Raw genomic sequence first — 17498 nt, 5'->3', positions numbered from 1 at the left:
TATGTGCGTGCGTGTGTATTAACAAATACCCTGGGCTGGGCGCCTGACTGGCTTAGTGGGTACAGCATGCAACTCTGAATCCCAGGGTCATGAGTTCAAGCCCCACTCTGAGTCTACTCAGGGGAAAAAAAAGAAAAAAATACCCTGGGTAAATACAGAAGAAGACAGAATGCTAAGTCATCAAGCAGCATCATTTCTGTTATTAAAATAAAAGCAAAATGAAGTATCAGCCAGCATAAAAGAAGTACTTTCTTGAAACAGAAGAACTACTCCTGAATATAAAGGGAGAGAGAGGAGAATTAGGGAAGAAGGAAGTTTAAGAAGATGTGCTTCTCAATGTGAAAAATGTATCAGAAAACAATGAACTGTGTGGAAATATTTGCATGCCCCTGTTCTAGTCCTGCCTCTAGATTTAAAAAAAAAAAAAAAAAAGGGATCTTATTTATTTATTTAAGAGAGAAAGAGTGAGCACGAGCAGGGGGGTTGGGACAGAGGGAAAGGAAGAAGCAGGCTCCCCGCTAAGCAAGAGGCCCCACATAGGCACCCTTTGCCTCTAGATTTTAAGATAATTCTGACCCTCTGATGTGTGTTACATGTAGATCTGCTGATGCCAGAGATGCCAGTAAGACTGAATTATCTCCAATATTCCTCAGACATTTCCAGTGGCTTTGTACTGTCTCGTTCCATTTTTTAATCACTGAGGTCATCCAAATAACCTTAGTTCTATGGGTGTATAAAGGCCCTTAGAGTTTCAAACTAAGATTTTTAAAATTCTTTAAACTCTGCCTAACTACAATAAAACACTCTCAATTTAGTACTCCATCCTAAAATTACAAAAGCCAGCATATCTCCAAATCATAAAACCAGACATTATCTTTCTAATGCTTCATTCTGAGATAATAACATAACAGGACATAAGTGTTAACAGGCATCTAAAGTTAAGTTCCTTGGCAAAGATCTCCAAGAATTACATAAATTACTACTTAAGAATTATTCTATCCTCAAACATACAATGCAGAAGGACACATATAAAAACAAATACAGCAACATGCTAACAATTATAGAATTCTAGTGGTGGTGGTGTTCACTGTACAATTCTTTCAACTTTTTGTATTTTTGCAAATTCTCTTAATAAAAAGTTGGGGGAAATGACATATGTACACACATGCATATGCACGCACACAGTCAAATTCCTATAAACAGAAAATAGAAAAGTAGTTGCCAAGGGCTAGGGGAAAGAAGGAGAGGTTGGTAAAAACTTTTGTTACAGAGGCTCCTGGGTGGCTCAGTCGGTTGGGCTTCTGACTTGATTTCGGCTCAGGTCACGATCTCAGGATCCTGGGATCGAGTCCTTTGCCGGGCTCCATGCTCAGCAGGGAGTCTGCTTCTCTCCCTCTCCCTCTGCCCCTCCCCCTGCTCTCCCTCTCTCTCTAAAATAAATCAATCTTTAAAAAAAATATTTTGTTACAGATGAGTTATGTCTGAGGATCTAATGTGAAACATGGTGACTACAGTTGTTAACACTGTATTAGATAACTGAAATTTGCTAAGAGCAGAACTTAAATGTTCTCTCTCACACAGGATAAAGTGAGGTGACAGGTGTTCTTAATTAACTGGAGAGAATCCTTTCACGCTGTATACATATATCAAATCACAATGCACACTTTTAAGTATCCTACAGTTTTATATGTCAACTACACCTCAAAAAGGTGAAAGTTTTGGGGCGCCTGGGTGGCTCAGTCGTTAAGCGTCTGCCTTCGGCTCAGGTCATGATTCCAGGTCCTGGGATCGAGCCCCACTTCAGGCTCCCTGCTCCGCGGGAAGCCTGCTTCTCCCTCTCCCACTCCCCCTGCTTGTGTTCCCTCTCTCGCTGTGTCTCTCTCTCTGTCAAATAAATAAATAAAAATCTAAAAAAAAAAAAAAGGTGAAAGTTTTAAAAACTCTCATGTTTTTAGTAAAACCTAGTCTTAGTCAAGACTAAGCAAAAGTTGTTACTAACCTGATGATAACCATGGACATGAATATCTTATATTCCACTATCACATGACTAATCGTAATTCATAAAAAAAAAAAAAAAATAGGCCACAAAGTATAGTGGAAATATCTCAGGCTTCAAAATCAGTAGATCTGGGTTAGCAATTCATCCTAGTGACTTTAGAAGCCTTCTGAATCCCAGTACCTTCATCCTAAGATGGGGTTGACAATAATAATGCTTATCTCCAATAATAGATAAGGATGTACTAATCTATAGTTACAAGAAAAACAAGACATTAAAATACATTTTAAAAAGTAACATGAGGGGCGCCTGGGTGGCTCAGTTGGTTAAGCGACTGCCTTCGGCTCAGGTCATGATCCTGGAGTCCCAGGATCGAGTCCCGCATCGGGCTCCCTGCTCAGCAGGGAGTCTGCTTCTCCCTCTGACCCTCCTCCCTCTCTTGCTCTCTGTCTCTCATTCTCTCTCTCTCAAATAAATAAATAAAAAATCTTAAAAAAAAAAAAAGTAACATGAGAGAAATGACATCTCTGCTTAAAATTCAAGAAACTCAATTCCTTCCATATTCTTCACCTTTGAGGAAAAACACACAACGATATGAACAAAATATCCTACACCAAGCATTATTCTTTACTGATAACCTTCAGTCAATTCTAAGGATTTCATCTGGTAAAAAATTAATACAGTTTATTAAATAATGAATTTATTGTTAAATAACAAAGGCTAAATACGTATATTTATTGCTAAACATATTATTGTTAAAAAATAAAAGTTAAAAATATAAATTACCTCTATTCAAAAAGGATTCCAAAATATTAAATAATCTCTCACAAATATAAACATCCACCTTCAACAAAATTAACAAATGAGCAAAGACTTCGCAATACACTCATGTTCTTGAAAAGAGCTTTAGTCTGCTGTTTCTGACAGGAAAAGCAATACTTCAAATAACGTGGACTAAAAGAACACGGGATAGGAGTAACACCATTACAAAAAAGTCCTAGATGAAGGCAACACTACCAGAAAATGAAGCGTGTGAAATACCCGTGAAAAATCATAAAATCCACAGAAATATGACCTGGGTAGGTGAATTTTCTCCCCATTTCATCAAAGAGGGATCATTTTAAAAGTCTTCCAAACCAAATGCTTCCCAACAAGCCCAGAGAACACAGTGAGAGCTTGCATGGCCAGCCTTCATTTCTAAAACTGCCGCGGTTGAAGGTTTTACCTCCCATGTGCCACCCTGAAAACCCACCTGTGTGAACAACTGGCAGGTACAACTCTTTCGCCACCTTGTTGTTCCCAGCTCAGGGCCCACGCTTCCGAGTTTGCCCGCCCTGACCTCAGCCCCTGCTGTGTGATACTGGACCCCTCACTTAGCTTCTCAGCTTCTTAATCTGTAAAATGGGGATAATATTACCTGCCCCACAGGGCTGTTGTAAGGTAAGCAAAAATAATACATGCAGATTGTTTGACACAAGGCCCGCCTGAGAACGCAAACTCCATTAAGCAGAAATTTTGTTAAAAGTGTTTACAGTTAAGGGGCGCCTGGGTGGCTCAGTCATTAAGCGGCTGCCTTCAGCTCAGGTCATGATCCCAGGGTCCTGGGATCGAGCCCCGCATCGGGCTCCCTGCTCGGCAGGAAGCCTGCTTCTCCCTCTCCCACTCCCTCTGCTTGTGTTCCCTCTCTTGCTGTCTCTCTCTCTCTCTGTCAAATAAATAAATAAATCTTAAAAAAAAAAAAAAGTGTTTACTGTTAAGTCTACTACTCTAGGGGCACCTGGGTGGCTCAGTCGGTTCAGTGTCTGCCTTTAACTCAGGTCATGATCCCAGGGTCCTGGGATTGAGCCCCAAGTTCTCCCTCTGACCCTCCCCCTGGCTCATGCTCGCTCTAATAAATAAATAAAATCTTTTTTTTTTTTTTTAAAGTCTACTACTTTAAAAAGTGCCTGGCACCTGCTGAATACCCAAAAAACAATCCAGTGAGTGAGGGCAGGGAGGGAAGGGAAAGGGCGGTGATGGTGAATATAAAAGGAGAGAAGTGTGCACTTTTTTGTCAGAGCCTCTAAAATCCCTTTATTTAAAATAAGCCAAATCGCGTGTCATCAATACCCATCAAGCAAAACTTTCACCAAGTTTCTGCTTGAAATTCCCCAGCTGTTCTCTTGTAGCATTTCACCTTCCAGGCTGCTCTGGCCTCAAGAGTATGTCTGAACAGCATGAACCATGCATCCTTAAAATCCATAGTCCAATTTTAAAGTAATTCAAAATGCTTTCCTAGCATGGTGGGTACTGCTTTAAGGCCACAGCTTCACAAGTGTTGATGAACAAGAAAATAGAGGGGCGCCTCTGGTGGCTCAGTGGGTTAAAAGTCTGCCTTTGGCCCTGGGATGGAGCCTCTCATCAGGCTCCCTGCTCAGCAAGGAGTCGGCTTCTCCCTCTCCTTCTGCCCCTCCCCCTGCTTGCATGGGCGTGCTCGCATGCGCTCTAATAAAATTTTTTTTTTTTTAAGATTTTACTTATTTGACAGAGACAGCGAGAGAGGGAACACAAGCAGGGGGAGTTGGAGAGGGAGAAGCAGACTCCCTGCCGAGCAGGGAGCCCGATGTGGGGCTCGATCCCAGGCCGGGATCACGACCTGAGCCAAAGGCAGACGCCCAACGACTGAGCCACCCAGGCGCCCATAATAAATAAAATTTTTAAAAAGAAAAAAAAGGAAGAAAATAGAGCCCAGTAGAATCAATGAAAAACTTTATATTTATTAAGTAAAAATAAAGAGCAAAATAAAATTTCAACTTTTTTTTAAAGTAAATGAGATGGCTACAAAACCAACAGTCAATTTTAAGCTAATTCCAAATGCAGTACTAGCATGGTATATATTGCTTTAAAACCACAGCAAACCTAAATTTCATAATATAAGCTTTTTCCAAGTGTTTCAAAGGCACCAACTATGTAAAAAACATTTTAATGGAGTCAACTGTCATGAAAATGAGATTTTTTTTTTTTTTAAAGATTTTATTTATTTATTTGACAGAGAGAGACACAGCGAGAGAGGGAACACAAGCGGGGGGAGTGGGAGAGGGAGAAGCAGGCTCCCCGCTGGGCAGGGAGCCCGATGCGGGACTCGATCCCGGGACCCTGGGACCATGACCCGAGCCGAAGGCAGACGCTTAACAACTGAGCCACCCAGGCGCCCCGAAAATGAGATTTAATGGAATAAATATTTATGAAGTCCAGGTGGGTACCTTACATTACATAATAAGAAAGTCCCAAGAATTTAACCAAATGACTAGTTACTTACTTTTGCAAGAATGAGCAAATAATGAACTGACATAAAAACTAAGATTTAAAACAAATTCTTAATAAAGTTTTCCCTTTTTTTTGAGAGAGAGAACACGTGCCCACATGAGCAGGGGGGAGGGGTAGACGGAGAGGGAGACAGAGAATCTTAAGCAGGCCCCACGCTCAGCACAGAGCCCAACCCAGGGCTCCATCTCAGGACCCTGAGATCATGACCTGAGCCGAAATCAAGAGTCAGACGCTTAACTGACTGAGCCACCCAGGCGCCCCAATAAAGTTTTCCTTTAAATGGACTTTTTTCTATAGGTCATTATATCCAAATTAAATACACTTTGACTACTGACTATTACTGATAATGTATAAATTCCTAACTTTTGAAATTAAATAGAATGCTAAAAAGAGGTAATATTTATATATAAATGATAAAAATCTGTATTAAAAAATCATGCTACCAAAAATAAAACTACAAATGAGCTTCCACCAAGATAAAATTAAAATTTTCTGTAGGAAAAATCATTCAGAAAATACACTTATAAATACTAGTCACTAGACACATCTGTTTACAACATTTTTGAAGGGCTCCATTGGAACATTTAAGAAAGTGTAAGTAATCTGTCCAGAATTAAATGTAATCAATTAAAAAGTATTCTATTCAGCCTCCCACTCCGCGCACCGTATCTTCTTTTTAGGACTGAAGTGAAATCGTTTAAGCTGAAAGGTTCCTAATCAGTTTATTTCAGAGAATAATTGAATCTGAGTTTTTTAAGAGACCACAGAGGTCATGCAGCTAGCCCTATCTTGCTTCTAATTTGAGAACCTCCTACAGTATCCTGACAGATGGGCCACTCTCTTTCTACCCAAATACACTGAGTGATGGGAAGTTCACAGCTCCATTAGGGAGCACATTCCATTGTTTAAAATCCAAATGATGGATGAGAACTCCTTCCAGGGACTTTAAACCAGTCATCCTCAAAATTCCACTAATGAAGTTAGTCTTTCTGTCATTACCAACATATACCCTACTCCTCTCTTCCTCCCAACCACCATACAAACAACAGAACTCCAGTTTCATGGCTCTTCCCCTGCTCTCTCTCTCTTCTAGTTTATCTGCACAATGAAGCGAGAACATCCCTTGTAGAACAGAATAAACAAGCAAATCCAGACTATTTTCCACTGAAAATCAAACGTACAAAGAAGTCCTAAGACTTCAGTCTGTGCCTCAGTGGGCTAAAAGTGCAGTGCTCTTGGTAAACACCCCCAGAGTCAACGAGTTTACAGGCCCTCATCTGTCTGGTGCCACAAAGTCTGGGAAGCTTTAGGGGGTCCAACGGAGAAAACAGAATGGAACCTCGTTCCACAGCCCACACGTGAGTGCAAATTACACACCGCTACCATTTCACCCATCCAGGAGTCCCAACAACTGATCTTGGGGAAGACGAGCGAGTTTGCTGCTGAAAGCAAGGAAATGACCTAAATAGAAGCAAAAAGATTGTGTCTGAACACAGAGGGAAAAATTTACTGCCCAGGTTAGAGATCACACACACACTTACTTCAAATGCATGTTTAAATGCATGAAATGACAGAGGCCAGAGTACTATATTCTTAAGAAACAGAAGCCATTTGTTTGCAAATTAGGCTTATACCAAGTATTCCTTAGCACACACCCAAAAAATCTTCTGTTCTATTTTTCTGGAAACATGAAACTCTACAAAAATATCTTTACTTTTCCACTACTAATAGAGAAGTAGATAGAACTTTTCCAGTTTTCTCCTAAATCTACTATAAGGAAAACAACCTAAGTAAATGAAACACGGTACCTGACACTCAGTGTTGGGAAGACACGAAGGGTAAATACTGTGGTGGACCCGCCCGCACCTGCCCCATCCACCGGAGCCAGGAGCCACCCAGCCCACTGCCACCTGGGAACGCAGAACCCTACCTTGCCAGATGAACCGCATTTTTAAGAATCACTGAACACGCTTTTATATAAAATTTTCACGTTTTAAAGGTAGGCAACTATTTTAAATATCCTTAAAAGACTTGTCAAGGACACATTTTGCAGGCCCAACAAAGCTTATCCACAGCCCAGAAGCAGCCAGAAGCCCACCAGGGTGCACCGTCTGATGGAAATGGTGAAACACAAACAGAAAAATTGTAAATCCTGAAAAAGGTTTATTTAAAAGCAAGCAATCAGCAGTCCCAACTTCCTGACTTTGGAAAGCTAAATCCTGGGTCTCTAGGGACATACATCTCCACACAATCAGTTTGGCCAAGACAACCAGGTGCGCACACGGGATTTCAGACAGGGGGCTGCTTCTACATTAGGGGGGTTGTAATGGGCCACACCAGCCACGGCAGCCTGCTTCCTGGGGAGCAGAGAAATCCCTTCTCCGGGAATCTTGATCTGCAGCCCAGCAGCCTCTGGACCCACATCTGTGCAGGGACACCCCCCCCCCCATTCCCCCCCAGCTCCTAGGTTTCGTTCTACTCATTGGTCCTCGCGTCTCATCGCCCCTGCTCCCTGCTCACAGGACATGCTCTCAAGAGCAGCATCATGCTCCTCACTAAGCTTACTACTTTCTATGCTAAATATTCTAGCTCCTTTACCATTACAAATGGGACACTATTTCCAAACATTCCTAACCATGGTCATTGTTGCCCAGATACTAATATGCTTCTTAGATCTAAGGTCTAGAAAGAAAGAAAAAAAAGGAAACGAAAAATCATGAAGCCCTGTGCCAGGACTGTTACATGTATTTTCATATTTATTTCTCACAGTAATCCTCTTTGATTTGTATTATCAGCACTACTTTGCAGATGGAGAAACTGAGGCTAAGCAAAGCCAAGTAATGTGCTGACGGTCACAAAACAAGCACAACTAGAAAACTCAAACCAAGTCTGTCTAATACCAAAGAGACAACAATATTGTCATACATACAGAAAATGGCACATCTGTGTTTAATCACTATGACAACTAATTAAAATTATTAATAATTATAAGCAAGCCTTTTCTTTCTGGCGACTTTGGGGAATGGCCTGTTTTCATCCACGTAACGCAAAAGCAAATGCTCAAAGTCTTATCTCCGCTTTATGAACAGTATCCAAATATATTACTTTTAAACCTAGCAGATATATTTAATATATAAAATTCTGAGTTATATACTAAATAAAATAGCAGAAATTTATATAGCACATATACATACTAACATCCTCAACTCCATGAGGAAAATGTCTTATTACCCTCACTTTAGAGGGTAATAAGAAAATGAGGTACCAAAGCTTAAATAACCTGCCCCAGGTCACTGACCCAGGAAATGTCAGAGACAGTATGCAAACAACTCAGGCAATCTGACTCCAAAAAAATCTAACTTTTATGCTTTTCAAATAGGTGTGTTTCAGTCATGGTATCTGAACTTCATTAAAGCCTAAATAAAACAGTCACCGAGGCTCATCAGAAATTCCTTTTAAATGTTCTAATGTAGATGATATAAAGGTCAACCAACACAAAAGTTACCAATTATCATCAAAATTTCTGACTTTAATAAGTGCTCTCTTTGCAAATAAACCCAAAACATTACAAAACTTCCTCTTTACATGGAAGATCATGTTAAACCTGATAATTCGGTGAGAGAATAATTCATATTTAGAAACAGCTACTAGATAGACAAACTGAATCTCCAAAATCTCCTCTAGTGCCAACTGTTGAATTCATTATATATTCAGTCCAAAAATACCCACTGTGCTCTAGACCCTGTTCCAGGCTGTGGAGCTACGTGAGGACAGACAAGTGTTCGGATCATACAGAATTTCTGCTCCAGGGACAGTTAAGGCTGAACAGCAGGCTGATAAATACACAGGGGAGAAAACTATCAGGTAGGACAGCACTTTGCAGAGAATTAAGATGGGCGGCCACTTTAGGTTGGGTAGACAGAGATGGGTCTCTCAGAGGCAGCACCTTGAATTGAGATCCAAAGGGCGTGAGGCAGCACTGGAAAGATGGGACAAACTGCCACCTGGGAAGTTGATGCTGGTGTCTGTGAGCCTCTGCATCGCAAGCGTGAACTGCAGACGCTGCAAACATTTCCAGGGAATGACTTGCAACCATTCCAAACACTGCTTTGGGAACTCTTCCGCTCTCTGCTTTAGTACTTAAACTGAAACACCGATACATCGACTAGTAAAACACCTCCATCCGAAGGAAACAGCCTTAACATCATCGGAACCTTACCTTTCCTCAGGGGCTTCTTAATGTCCAAGTGTCCTGAGCTTACCTGAGCTTACAACCCCAGCTAGAAATGATAGATCTGTTCTTCAGCAGGATGTACTGTTTGGAGCTCAAGCATGTGCTCTATCAGTAAGTATTTGGTACATAAAGAGACGGACATGAACGTTTGCCAAGCTGCGACTTCCCCAGCTGAGTTCCCAGAGAGGATGGGTGTACCATATTCCACAGAGAGAGGATCATCCAGCACATCAAATTACAGCGCGTTTATAATAAGCCATTCAGATACGGTGCCCCACTGCCCACAGGAAATTCAACTTCCAGCCCGAACCTGAGGAATCCACTGTGGCTTTCCCCACCCAGGTCCACATACAAAGAGCAGTTAACAGAGTTACATGGAAAACAGACACACAAGTGACATACATTAGCACCTCTGAGATGCACAAGTGCCTTAAACTTACCCCTAGAGGCAGGGGAATAACACTTAAGTGTTCTTCATTCATTCATCCAGAATGAGCTGGCTGAAGGGGTAATTCAAGCACACAGCCCTGGCAAAAGAAAACAAGAAGGTGATAAGAAACCATTTTTTTATTACACTTTTGTAATTAAAGCTCAGTTTTTCAACATTGTGCTGTATCTTGGGCTTGATTCAAAAAGGGAGCAACTAAAAAAAAAAAAAAATCAGAAGTTAAAGTGGTTAACTATAAAGGAAATATGAAGGTCCTCCCCACATCCTAAACGGAGAAGCAGATTTACTCTAACCACAGAGCCAAGCCATTTTACAGATAGATATATGGAGCAGGGGAAGAAAAGAGGGAGAAAGAACAGACAGAGGAGAAGAAATAGACAAACAGATGGTGGATTAGACAGCCAGACAAAGCCTAGTGTGATCAAGCCACAGCTCCAGGGCTGGGAGTAGAGTAGTGAGTAAAAGAGAAGGTCTCTGCTCTCAATGAAATGAACTTCATTCAAGCGGGAGAAAGCAGTCAAAACAACACAAGAAACAAATAAAAAATATCCTACAGCAATATGTGCAATGTAGACACCTAAACAGGGATGATGAGATAGTGAGTTTGGACAAGTGGCTACTTTAAACTGGAAGGTCAGGAAATGACTCTCAGAGATGGCCAACAAGGCTGAGATCCCAGTGCTACTTTGAAGGAAATGATCTGCCGGGCAGAGGGACCAGCCAAGACCCTAATAAGAACCAGGTGGCAGAGGCAGTTACCACAGACTGTGGGGCAGAATCCATATACAAGTGGGTTGATTCAAAGAACAAGTTGCATTACTTATGAAGCAGGTGGTTTCTGGGTCCTCTCATATTATGGAGAACAATACCTTCTTCCGTTGTTTGATGTGCTGCCCAGTGACATATTAAAATTCGTGGTCCCATTAGTCAACATACCAGAAAGTACCTCCCTTTTCTTTCATTTTTAAAAATGTTAAACAGATTGCTTTCAGAGACTGAGACTTGTCTTTTTATAAGACATTTCACCTCGGCTATGTACATAAAATACTACTTTATGGTAATAATTGTGTACCGTGGGTTACAGCCTTGATAAAGAATGCAGGCTTCGGAGCCAAAAGATTGGGGTTCAACCCCTCAGCTTCCCCATTACCACCTGAGTGAGCCCAGCCTGATTATTTAAATTGTCTGAGCTCCTGGTTTCTTCAACTATGAAGCAGAAATATTATCTGTTTTGCAGGGTTATTCCAAGTACTTAATGGGATAACATGCATAAAATACTCAATTAACTGGCTGAAACATGAAATGCTCAATCGAAGTGGCAATAAAGTACTTTCATTATAAATAGTTGCTATTGGGAAAGGTGTGATTATCACAATGATTCATACTACAGAAATACACCTATATAACTTGACACAGAAGAGATAATAATTTTCATTTATATAGGTTCACAGACTATTCTATGGGTGGACCTTTAAAAAACCAGCCCAAGCTCTCTCTCTTTAGGTGAGAATTTAAAACTAAAAGAGGTAGGCTGACTTGCCCAAGGTGATATAATTCGTCCAGAGAAAATTTTTAGAAACATGAAATATTTGGTCAAGAATGCCTGTCTCATTGGGGCACCTGGGTGGCTCAATTGGTTAAGTGGCTGACTCTTGATTTCAGCTCAGGTCACGATCCAGGATCCTGCGATGGAGCCCTGCATCAGGCTCTGTGCTCAGCAGGGAGCCTATTTAAGGATTCTCTCTCCTCTGCTCCACCTCCCCACCCCCTGCTTAAAATAAATTTAAGATTTTAAATAAATATTAGAAAAAATAATGCCTGCCTCTTATCCTATATAGATATAATTTCCTTTAATTTTTATTTTCTTTTAAGTAATTTCTATGCCCATCGTGGAACTCAAACTCACAATGGAAAATTGAACAATCAGTGGCTTCTATCTAAATAGATTATACTGACAATTTTTAAAAGCCAAGAATTGTCCTATTTTGCTGATGGCCTAATAGATGGTTATTTACTAATCAAGAAATTATAAAATATAAGATCTGCTGCATTTAAACTTCTCCAACAATAACAGATATTGAGTCTCCAGTACCTATTATGTGACAGCTTTCCATACATTAATTCTGAATACCCTGCCGTTTCATGAATGGGAGCTTTTTTTATTCTCCAGGCCTTTGCACATACCTTTCCCTACTAGGAATGCCTCCTTGGAGAACTAACTCCTAGTTGCCCCTCAAGACCCAAGTTAAGCAGCGCCTGGGTGGCTCAGTTGGTTAAGGGTCTGCCTTCAGCTCAGGTGATGATCTCGGGGGTCCTGGGATTGAGCCCCATGTCGGGCTCCCTGCTCAGCGGACAGACTGCTTCTCCCTTTCTCTCTCCCTCTGCCTCTCCCCCGCTTGTGCTCGCTCTCTCTTTCAAATAAATAAAATCTTTAAAAAAAAAAAAAAAAAAAAAAGACCAAACTTAAGTGTCCCCTCTCCCATGAAGCCTTCCCCGACCTCGTACCTCCCCTGGCCTCCACCAAGCCATGAGGCTCTATCCCACCCTCATTGCCCTCACCACTCGATCAAATTTAGGCAATGGCATGCCGTGATTTCTTTCTCACTTGTCTGTCTCCTTTAACAGATTTTGATTGCTTTCCAAGTGAAGGGCTCATCTTACCTTTGCCTTCCTGACCTCTAGCAAAGTGTCTTACACCTGGGTGCTTAATAAATGTATGACATAGACTGGTGGATGAACTGATGCCCGTCTAGGCATTGCCATAAAGGTATTGTTTCAGATGTGATTCACCTTAAATCGGGAGACTCTGAGTAAAGCAGATTGCCCTCCATGTGGGTGGGCCCCATCCAATCAACTGAAGGCCTAGAGAGCCAAGGCTGAGGCTTCCTGAAGACACAATTCTGCCTCCAGACTGCAAAAGAGAAACCCTGCCTGAGTGTCCAGCCTTCTACCGTGCAGAATTTAGACTCAAGATGGCAATGTCAACTGCAGCCTGAGTTTCCACACTGCTGGCTGGACCTATGGATTTGGGACCTGCTAGCCCCCACAATCACATGCAACAATTCCTTAAAATCTCTCTTTGGGGAGGACGGTGGGTAGGTAGGAAGACAGGCAGGCTCCTATTGGTTTTGCTTCTCTGGAGAATCCTGGTTCCTAGAACTACTAATCATTTTGGATTAAAATAATTTTAGGCAGGGTTACGGAATGTTTAAGTTGAGGCACATTGACTTCAACCTCGTTCGTTTTGCAGACGAAGAACGTGAGGCCCGTGAGGACAAATTAGAGCTGTCACACAGACCGTGGGCAAGAATGAGGACCCAAACTCAGATCGCCGAACTCGCTCAGCTATGTTCCCAGAACAGATGACATGGTTTTGTCACTGTGACAAATTAGTGGTTGCCAAGATTTCTTGGATCCCCATGTCTTCTTTGTGCCCTTTTCCACTTCCATATGAATTCCAAGGCCACATGAACAATTAATTTCCATCTGGTAGGATGGACGGCAACCCATTTTCAACAAGTGGATATTTTCTTAGTAGCATAGATGGGTTTGGGGCACCTGGTTGGCTCAGGCAGAGAGCATGTGATTCTTGATCTCAGGGTCATGAGTTCAAGCCCCACGTTGGGTGTAGAGATTACTTAAATAAAAACTTTAGGAAAAAATAGTGTAAATGGGTTTCAGCTACTAACTGATGCCATATTTTAAGGTGAGTTAACAACGGGACAGGTACTGCAATATCCTGTGACTACAGAAGATCTAATGGGGCCCTTTGTGTAATGAAGTGCATGAGATGCAAGGCAGTGCTAAGTAACCTACATCTACAATAAAACTCTAGCAAGTCTACGTTTTCAGTTATACAAAGAGTGTGTTGTATCTCTAACAGTATATTGGCACCACGTGTGGACAGAGGCATCAATCAACAGATTTCACTCATGAATGCCAGCCAGTCCTGGGGCCCAGGAGCTGCCTGCCGACTTGTCACCATGACATCAATTTAATTTAACATGAACTGATCTGACATTTTTCTCCCTTGATATTTGTGATGAAAAGCTGTTCACTTTTACAATGCTTTACAAAGATACTACCCTTTTAGTCTTCCCTAAAAGCTGAATATAATTGGACCTTCAGCCACATCACAGTTAAAGATAAAGGAAGGCCACACCTAAGAAAGCTACCACATTAATCAAGCTATGAGCTTATTGTCAAGCCCTGGGCTAAGTCACAGTGTCCAGTGTTTATAAAACTTTCACTGCTGAGCAACAAGAGTGTGAGAGCCTGCGGCCATCAGTGCAATGACCAGCACTGAAACTGGTGGGGAAGACAAAGATAAAGTTACTACTCCTTAACCCACGTCCTTAAAATAGGCTCCCCGACCCAACTACCTAAAAAGAATGCATTTCTCACCGAGAAATTTCCACAATTCACACCTTCTTCAAATTAAACCCATTTTCAACAAGTGGATATTTTCTTAGTAGCACAGATGGGCTTGGGGCACTTGGTTGGCTCAGGCAGAGAGCATGTGATTCTTGATCTCGGGGTCATGAGTTCAAGCCCCTCTGTAACCACCATCTCTCTGAATTTAAAAAAAATGTTTTAAAATTTCTGGGTTTACTCTAGTCTTGCTATCAGTAGGCCGCTTATCAATTCAGCGACTCAATGTTTATAGTAAAACAAGATACTGGGAAGTTTTCCAGGAGCAAGAAATTCAACTCCATTAACCCCTCCCAGGAGCCGGGTCTCTACCATCTGACAGAGCCCCCCCCACCAGACCTCCATTCACAGGTGATTATCATCGCAGTCTCTCAGCCCATAGAGACTTCCGAGACACAACGGACAAACCCTCTGTGGCCCTCACTCCCAGGCAGGAGGTAAGACTGCCTTCATGATGGGACGAGCACACCCGCCTCTCACGCTGAAACTCGCACCTTGTTCCTGCACAGTGCACTCTACTGGAATCAGATGCCGCCCTGAACAGAAAGAGACGGGACAGTCACCCGGTAGACAATAGAATGTTACAGAATCCACCATTCATGACAAAGAGATGACTAATTAAAATGAAAAGAGAAGTTTCAGTCTATCCTCCCCAAATGGCAGACTTCTATCCACAGGTAGCATACATTTACTGCTTAGCATGAACCAAGCTCCAGCAAGGTCCTTGTTATTTATAAAATGGCTCATGTGAAACACCGGGCCGGGGGGTGGGGGGGGGACCCTCAATGAGCAGCTGGAAGCAGGACGGGGCGTATCCATTTGGGCCACTATATTCCATAGGCTGGTTTCTGTTTAGAATAAGCCTTCCCTAGGATTCCCACAAAGTTCATGTATCCAGGGACAAAATTCAAGGACGCAAAAGTTGACCTGAGTGCCGGATGTGCAGGACATTTACTAAGTTAATTAAGGTCAATTCAGGGAGTATGTGTTGAACGTCTATTATGTTCAAGGCACTAGGCTAAGTGCTGGGAATAGGATGTTGACCGAGAGCCTATAAACAAATAAGCCAGGGTCACGGAACATTGTGGGGACAACAGGGTCCAGAGGGGTAAGGTACTGTGGAAGCACAGAGTGGCCCCAAGCCCAGCCATCAAGACAGACCCAAATTCAATAATAATGCCCACATCACAAAAATTAGCTGGACTCACTGTCCCTGATACAGCAGAATGGATCTTTCTCCACGAGGATTCCATCAATGTTTTAAAACATGTCCACAGGGCGCCTGGGTGGCTCAGTTGGTTAAGCGACTGCCTTCGGCTCAGGTCATGATCCTGGAGTCCCAGGATCGAGTCCCGCATCGGGCTCCCTGCTCGGCAGGGAGTCTGCTTCTCCCTCTGACCCTCCTCCCTCTCATGCTCTCTGTCTCTCATTCTCTCTGTCTCAAATAAATAAATAAAATCTTTAAAAAAATAAAAAATAAAAAAAAAATAAAACATGTCCACATATTCTTTGACACTGGTCCTATGGAGGAGGGTGGACCAGTCTATGCCCCCTCCCTTGAGTCAGCTTCAACCTATAGGAGCACAGCAGACTCGACATGACAGGATTTCCACAGGCAGGTCAGAAAAGGCCATACATTTCCATCTGGTCTTCTCGGAGTCCTTCACCTGAAGCCCTGAGGGAGCATACACCTGGCATCATATTTGGTTTCCTCAATCCCTATGTTTACCTGACACTCATCACTGTATTTTCCAACACAAGCAAAGACACTAAGGATCCTATTCCATCCCGTGCCAAGACAAAAGAAACCGCCCCAGCATTGATGTGTTAAAGCCATCACTGAACTTTGGCTTCCAGACTGAGGATGACCCTCCTCCAGTTGACTGAAAAAACTCCAGGAATGGTGGGGAGGACCTTCTTTAGTACATTATGGCGGTACAAGAATCCTTAGCACTTCCAAAACCACGGTGTCTATGCACCACACTCACACATGAAGCGTTCGGGGACGCTTGCACCCACTTTAAAACACAGTGCTAGGCCCACAGAAAACAGACAGGAGCCAGGCAATCTCCTCATACATAAGACACTTAAAACTGTGTGTGGCCAGGAGACCACCTGGAGGATCATGACAGGAAACACCTGCCTTCCCCCTGTTCTCCCGTGGGAGACAACTGTCCTGCCCATTTCTACCCTTTCTTCTAGCCCCGTCAACACTCAGAACCATCCCATCACCATACCTAGCATCCATTTAAAGAGAGGAGAGAGGGGCAGGCACCTGGGTGGCACAGTCGGTTAAGCATCCAATTCTTGGTTTCGTCTCAGGTCATGATCTCGGGGTCGTGGGATCAAGTCCCGTGTCGGGCCCCACACTCAGCGTGGAGTCCACTTGCGTTTCTCTCTCCCTCTTCCTTTACCCCTCCCCCCTGCACTCTCTCTCACTGAAATAAATAAACAAATAAATAAATAAATAAAATTTTCCAAAAGGAAGATTCATGGGATTCCTGGCTGGCTCAGTCAGAAGAGCGTGTGACTCTTGATACTGGGGTCATGAGTTCGAGCCCCACACTGAGTGCAGAGATCACTTAAATAAAAAACTTTAATTAAAAAAAAAGGAACGTTCATAAACAAACATAACAGGATGCTTGGGGGGGTGGGAATTGTTAAAAATGAAGCAGTACCTCCCACAGTTAACGGTCTTCTTAGATCTCTCTCCATCTATCATATTCTTGCACCTGTTTAGTTTGACCAACACAAGCTCTAAGCATAACAAGGCTCTCTAAGCACAACAGGCAAAATACCCCACATGAACAGCTAAAGAAACTACTGAAGGAAATTCTATCCATTTATTCGTTACACAGCTTACATTGGTGCAATATTATCATTTCCTCTACCCCCCATCCTTAGAGTGGGGGGAGTCTTCCTTTTCATTCAGTAACTGAAGAAGCATAGGGATAAAAGAATAAATGCAATCAAATGAGGTACCATCGAAAAACTTAAATTAGCAAATTAGCACAATACAATAACCTCTAAAAATGGCAAGTGACAGCACACAAGGAGAAGGTATCCTACCTACAATATGGATT

General features: G+C 42.4%; 1 protein-coding gene across 1 annotated transcript in view; it reads right to left on the bottom strand.

The window, feature by feature from the left end:
• LOC118002001 (T-lymphoma invasion and metastasis-inducing protein 2-like) overlaps positions 1 to 17498 on the bottom strand; it is a 198117-nt gene that overhangs the window by 131110 nt on the left and 49509 nt on the right. The window contains exon 3 of the mRNA XM_034992217.1: positions 9977 to 10063. The gene's annotated coding sequence lies outside the window, so the exon portion shown is untranslated. The remainder of the gene's footprint in view (positions 1 to 9976; positions 10064 to 17498) is intronic.

This window comes from Mirounga leonina, unplaced genomic scaffold (genome assembly GCF_011800145.1).
Source record: "Mirounga leonina isolate KUSES-001 unplaced genomic scaffold, KU_Mleo_1.0 Mir_56, whole genome shotgun sequence".
Taxonomy (NCBI): domain Eukaryota; kingdom Metazoa; phylum Chordata; class Mammalia; order Carnivora; family Phocidae; genus Mirounga; species Mirounga leonina.
Note: the sequence above shows the minus strand (reverse complement) of the source record. Positions and strands in the feature narration are given on the sequence as shown.